This window comes from Chiloscyllium punctatum, chromosome 36 (genome assembly GCF_047496795.1).
Source record: "Chiloscyllium punctatum isolate Juve2018m chromosome 36, sChiPun1.3, whole genome shotgun sequence".
NCBI lineage: Eukaryota > Metazoa > Chordata > Chondrichthyes > Orectolobiformes > Hemiscylliidae > Chiloscyllium > Chiloscyllium punctatum.
In genome coordinates, this window is record NC_092774.1 from 74,255,544 (window position 1) to 74,261,026 (window position 5,483).

At 44.4% G+C, this 5,483-nt stretch overlaps 1 long non-coding RNA gene across 1 annotated transcript in view; it reads left to right on the forward strand.

Annotated features, from left to right (window-relative positions):
• Positions 1-207: 207 nt before the first annotated feature.
• LOC140460707 (uncharacterized) overlaps positions 208-5,483 on the forward strand; it is a 36,122-nt gene continuing 30,846 nt past the window's right edge. The window contains exon 1 of the long non-coding RNA XR_011954300.1: positions 208-337. This is a non-coding gene — a long non-coding RNA (uncharacterized lncRNA). The remainder of the gene's footprint in view (positions 338-5,483) is intronic.

Below are 5,483 nucleotides of genomic sequence, written 5' to 3' on the forward strand. Positions count from 1 at the left end.
CCACCACCCCCACAGAGCGTACTGCGCATGCTTCTCGGTGTCAGCGACAACTGCGCATGTACTGCGGTGTCAGCAACAACTGCGCATGTACTGCGGTGTCAGCAAAAGCACTGAGCATGCTCGTCGCTGTCCACGGAAACAGCGCTTGACTTCCTTCTGAAGGACCAATGGTGACACCCGGAGGACCGGAAGGAGCCTGGTCCTCCTGCCATTCAGAGCCGCCTCTGTCTGAACGCGGAAGTTGGGCTGTGAGTTTCTGAAGCTGCTGTTGTTCCTCTCTCTCTTTGAATGAAGATTGAGCTTCACCCCAGACTGCAACATTGTCCAACATCTGTGGGTACGGCACTCTTTTCTTTCTCACCCACTTTTTCATTTCTGTTTTCGTTCTGAGATTCAGTTGCTGATTTGCACGAACTGAAGGGAAAGGGAGTGAATCCAGGCAGGGGACAGACTCTGGAAAAGTTGGTCCAGGTCTGTGTCTCAATTGGTAAACGCACAGCAAATGCAGTACCACAAGGTAAAGTTAAAGCCTCTTGCTTAAAAAAAAAGGCAGAAAGGAGGTGCATGGTTTAAATGATAATATATTGGTATGTGGAGAAAGTGAGGACTGCAGATGCTGGAGATCAGAGTCAAGTGTGGTGCTTGAAAAGCACAGCAGGTCAGGCAGCATCCGAGGAGCAGGAGAGTCGACGTTTTGAGCACGAGCCCTTCATCAGGAATGATGTGTGGATGTACAAAGGGACCTCAGCATCCTTCTGCACCAGTCAATGCCAGTTGTCAGACCGGTGCAGCAAGCAGTCAGCAAGGCAAGTGGTATATTAGCAAGTGGAATTGAGTTCAAAAATGGGGATGACTTCCTGTAATTGGGGGGGTCATTGAATATATTCAAGGCTGAGGTCATCTGACTTTTGAACAACAAAGAAGTGAATGGTTATGGGGAAGGCAAGAAAATGGTTTTGAGACCATTGCAGAATCATATAGCGCAGAAATAGACCATTCAGTCCAACTAGTCCATGCTATGTTCTCATGGTAAACTAATCCCATCTACCAGTGTCTGGCCCATATCCCTCTGTCACAAAGCTGGTCCTTTTTCTAAAAGCTGGTCCTTCTTTTCAAGGATACCGTGTCCTTGGTTTTTTTTCAGAGTGGTGGTAAAGTGGCCCCGGACTCCAAAACGGGTGGTTTAGTACAGAAATGAAAAGGGTATTAGTTGGCTTTTTTGCTTATATGTCAACAGATGAGACTTTAGGCCCAAGCTCTTATGTTTTCAAAGTGACCTGCATAACGAAAGACGAGTGATCTATCGTGAAAGCTGAGGCCTTGTTTGAGTGAGTTCAGCAGTGGACTGTGTGAAGAAAGGATGTTAAACTCTCTCTCCTTCTGCCCTTCTAACTTCGACCTGTCAGCTTCTGTTTCAGTTTTACTGTATGTTTAAAGGGTTTGTTTATTGGGACTGTTGTGTACATTTGGAACAGCATAATTAAGTCTAGTTTAGATAGACTGAGTTCTGTGGGTATTCTATATTCTGTTCTTTGTGTTTCATTCTGTATTCTTGTGAATACATTTATCTCTTTTAAATCCTGGTCGTCAACCTAGCTAACCTTGGGTAATTTTCACTGTGCACTTACTGAAACAAATAGCAAAGTTACGGTCTGCGCTGCCTGCTTAAGAATGTTTTGAGTGGTCTGGCCTAGTCCATAACACGTCCAAACCTTTCCCATTCATGTCCTTATCCAAATGTCTTTTAAACGTTGTAACTGTACCTGCATCCCTGCTTCCTCTGGACATTCATTCCACACACAAACCATTCTCTATGGGAAAACAAAGATGTCTCTCATGTCTTTTTAAAATCTTACTCCACTCACCTTCAAAATTTGCTCCCTAACCTTGAAACCCCCACTCTAAGGAAAGGAGACCCATCATTCACCTCATCTATACCCCTCATGACTTTATAAAGCTTGATAAGATCACCTCTCAACCTCCTATGCTCCAGTGAAAAAGGTCCCAGCCTATCCACCAAGATGTAGGTATATTCATATCCAGTTCAATGTTGGTGCAGATCTGTTCAATGTTGGTGCAGACTTGAAAGACCAAATGGCCTACTCCTGCTCCCAGTTCTCTCTCACTATGTCCAGGACAGCAAGAGACCATAAAACCTAGGAGCAGAAATTAGGCCATTCAGCCAGTCAGGTCTGCTCCACCATTCAATCATGGCTGACAAGTTTCTCAATCCCATTCTCTAGCTTTCTCCCCGCAACACTCAATATCTTTGATACACAAGAACCTATTTATCTCTGTCCTGAATATACTCAGTGACTTGCCCAACACAGCCTCTGTGGCAATGAATTCCATAGATTTCGCACTCTCTGACTACAAAGGTTTCCCCTTTATGTGCATTCTAAAAGGTCTTCCCTTTACTCTAAGGCTGTGCCCTTGGGACCCAGTCTCTCCTTCCAATGGAAACATCTTCCCAACATCCACCCTGTCCAGGCCAGTCAGTATTCTGTACGTTTCAATTAGATCCCCCAAGTGTGGGCTGTAAATCAGCGTAAATCAGACCCTTCAGGATGAGGTACAGCACGGATTAGGTTCATCAAAGTGAGAATGGAGGGAGAGTATGTGGGATGGAGATTTTCAGCGTTTAGGAAATAAGAGAGGAAAGAAAGTTCAATCTAAATTAGAATTGAATGGATGGGCTGATGGGTCGAGGAGTGGCAGATAAAGTTTCATTTAGATAAATGTGAGGTGTTGCATCTTGGAAAGGCACATCAGCGCAGGATTTACACACTTAATGGTAAGGCCGTGGAGAGTGTTCCTGCATCAAGAGACCATGGAGTACAGATTTGTAGTTCTGTGAAAGTGGAGTCACAGGTAGACATGGTAGTGAAGAAAGCGTTTGGTGGCGCTTGCCTTTATTGATCAGAGCATTGAGTACATGAGTTGGGAGTCATGTTATGGCTGTACATGACATTACTTAGGCCACTTTTGGAATACTGCATTCAGTTCTGGTCTCCTATGTTAGAAAGATGTTGTGAAACTTTAAAAGAGTTTGGAAATAATTTACAAGGCTGTTGCCAGAGTTGGAGGGTTTGAGTTATAGGGAGAGGCTGAAAAGACTGCGGCTGTTTTCCCTGGAGCGGAGGAGGCTGAGAGATGACCTTATAGAGGTTTATAAGGGGCATGGATAGGAGTCCAAAACAAGGGAGAGAGAAAAAGAAATTTACATTGCAGTGAATCTGCACAGTTACTGGACATTGCAGTGCATCTGGGAAAGGTTAATGAACAGCAAACTTCACAGCTGACCATGAAGGAACCTGTGTGGGGGAGCTCACAGAACAGGAACAGAGAAGTGTATAGTCTTTAATGTGTAACTTAGCTGTAAGTCTGCAGTCGTGAATGGAGTGGATTCTTTCTTGATTATATGTTTTACTGACATCTATCTCTTGATTAAATTTTAAAAATATAAACCACAAGTACTGTGTTAGCCCGGAGCACTTTTTTAGAGCAAAAAGACGGTGCTATTTTCTGGGTCTGTAGATTGTGAAGGAGCAAAGGTGGCCTTTATGAGAGTGATATGCTCTTCCTGTCAGATGTGGGAGATTAGGGAGAGTATCCATGTTACTGGTGATTATGTCTGCAGTAAGTGTGTTTGGTTGCAAATCCTATTGGATCGCGTGGATAAGTTGCAGCGACAGTTCAAGGTAATGAGCAATTTTCAAGACCTGGGGGTATGATGGTTTGGCAATGATAGGCAGGGAGAAAAGCCGCAGCTATAATCAGAGAGATGGGTTAACTCCAGGAAAGGTAGGCAGGTAGTGCAGGAGTCTTCTGTGGCTGTCCCCATTTCAAACAAGTCTGCTGTTTTGGAAAATGTAGGGGGTGATGGTCTCTCAGGGAATGTAGCACGAACAGCCAAGTTTCTGGTCTTGAGACATGCTCTCATGCAATGAGGGGTACGTCGGGTTCCAAGTGATCAATTGTGATAAGGGGCTCTCTAGTCAGTGGTACAAACTGACGCTTCTGTGGTTAGCAGCGAAAAATCAGAATGGTGTGTCGCCTCCCTGGTGCCAGGATCAAGGATGTCTCCGAGAGGGTGCAGAATGTTCTCAAAAGGGAGAGGGACCGGTTGGAGGTCATTGTACACATTGGAACCACTGACATAGGAAGGGAAAAGGATGCGGTTCTGAAGGGAAAGTGTAGAAAGTCAGGCACGAATTTTTAAAAAAAAGAGGTCCTCGAATCTAGGAAAATCTGGATTACTGCCAGTACTACGAGCTAGTGAGAGTTGGAATAGAGAGGATAGAGCAGATGAATGCATGGCTAAGGAGTTGGTGCATGGGAGAAGGGTTCACATTTTTGGATCATTGGAATTTCTTCTGGGGTAGATATGACCTGTACAAGAAGGATAGATTGCACCTGAGTATTGGAAGAGAGCTAATATACTGGCTGGGAAATTTGCAAGAGCTGCTCGGGAGGAATTAACCTAGCAAGGTGGGTGCGTGGGGAGGTACCCAGGGAAATAGTGAGGAAAGAGATCAATCTGAGACTGGTACAGTTGGGAAAGGGAGTGAGTCAAACAGTCAGATCAGGAAGAGACAAAGCAGAGAGCAAGGTAGGACTAACAAATTAAACTGCATTTACTTCATTGCAAGAGGCCTAACAGGGAAGGCAGTTGAACTCAGGGCATAATTAGGAAGATGGGATATGATATCATAGCAATTACAGAGACGTGGCTCAGGGATGGGCAGGACTGGCAGCTTAATGTTCCAGGATACAAATGCTGCAGGAAGGATAGAAAGGGAGGCAAGAGATGAGAGGGAGTGGTGTTTTTGATAAGGGATAGTATTCCTGTTGGACTTAAGGAGGATATTCCTAGGAATACATCCAGGAAGGTTATTTGGTTGGAACTAAGAAATAAGGAAGGGATGATCACCTTATTGGGATTGTGTTGTAGACACCCTCATGGTCAGTGGGAAATTGAGAAACAAATTTGTATGGAGATTTGTGTTACCTGTAAGAGTAATAGGATGGTTATTGTTAGGGATTTTAACTTTTCAAACATAGACTGGGATTGCCATAGTGCTACGGGTTTAGATGGAGAGCAATTTGTTAGAAACGGACCTAAGGGGAAAGTTTTCATGCAGAAGGTGGTGCGTGTACAAATTTGCCAGAGGAAGTGGTGGGTGCTGGTACAATTATGACATCATTTAAAAGGTATATGAATAGGAGGGGTTTAGAGGGTTATTGGCCAAATGCTGGCAAATGGAGCTAGATTAATTTTGGATATCTGGTCGACATGGATGAGTTGGACCAAAGGGTATGTTTCTGTGCTGTGTCTCTCTCTGACTCTGGCTTGCCACTAATGTTTGCCACGTCTCTATGGTCAGTTTCTTTCTGGTGTCGGTGTCAATACCTTGTTGTTTCATTCCGACCCCACCTCCCCCCAGATTGACAATGGTGACTTTTGTAATCTCTTTTTACAG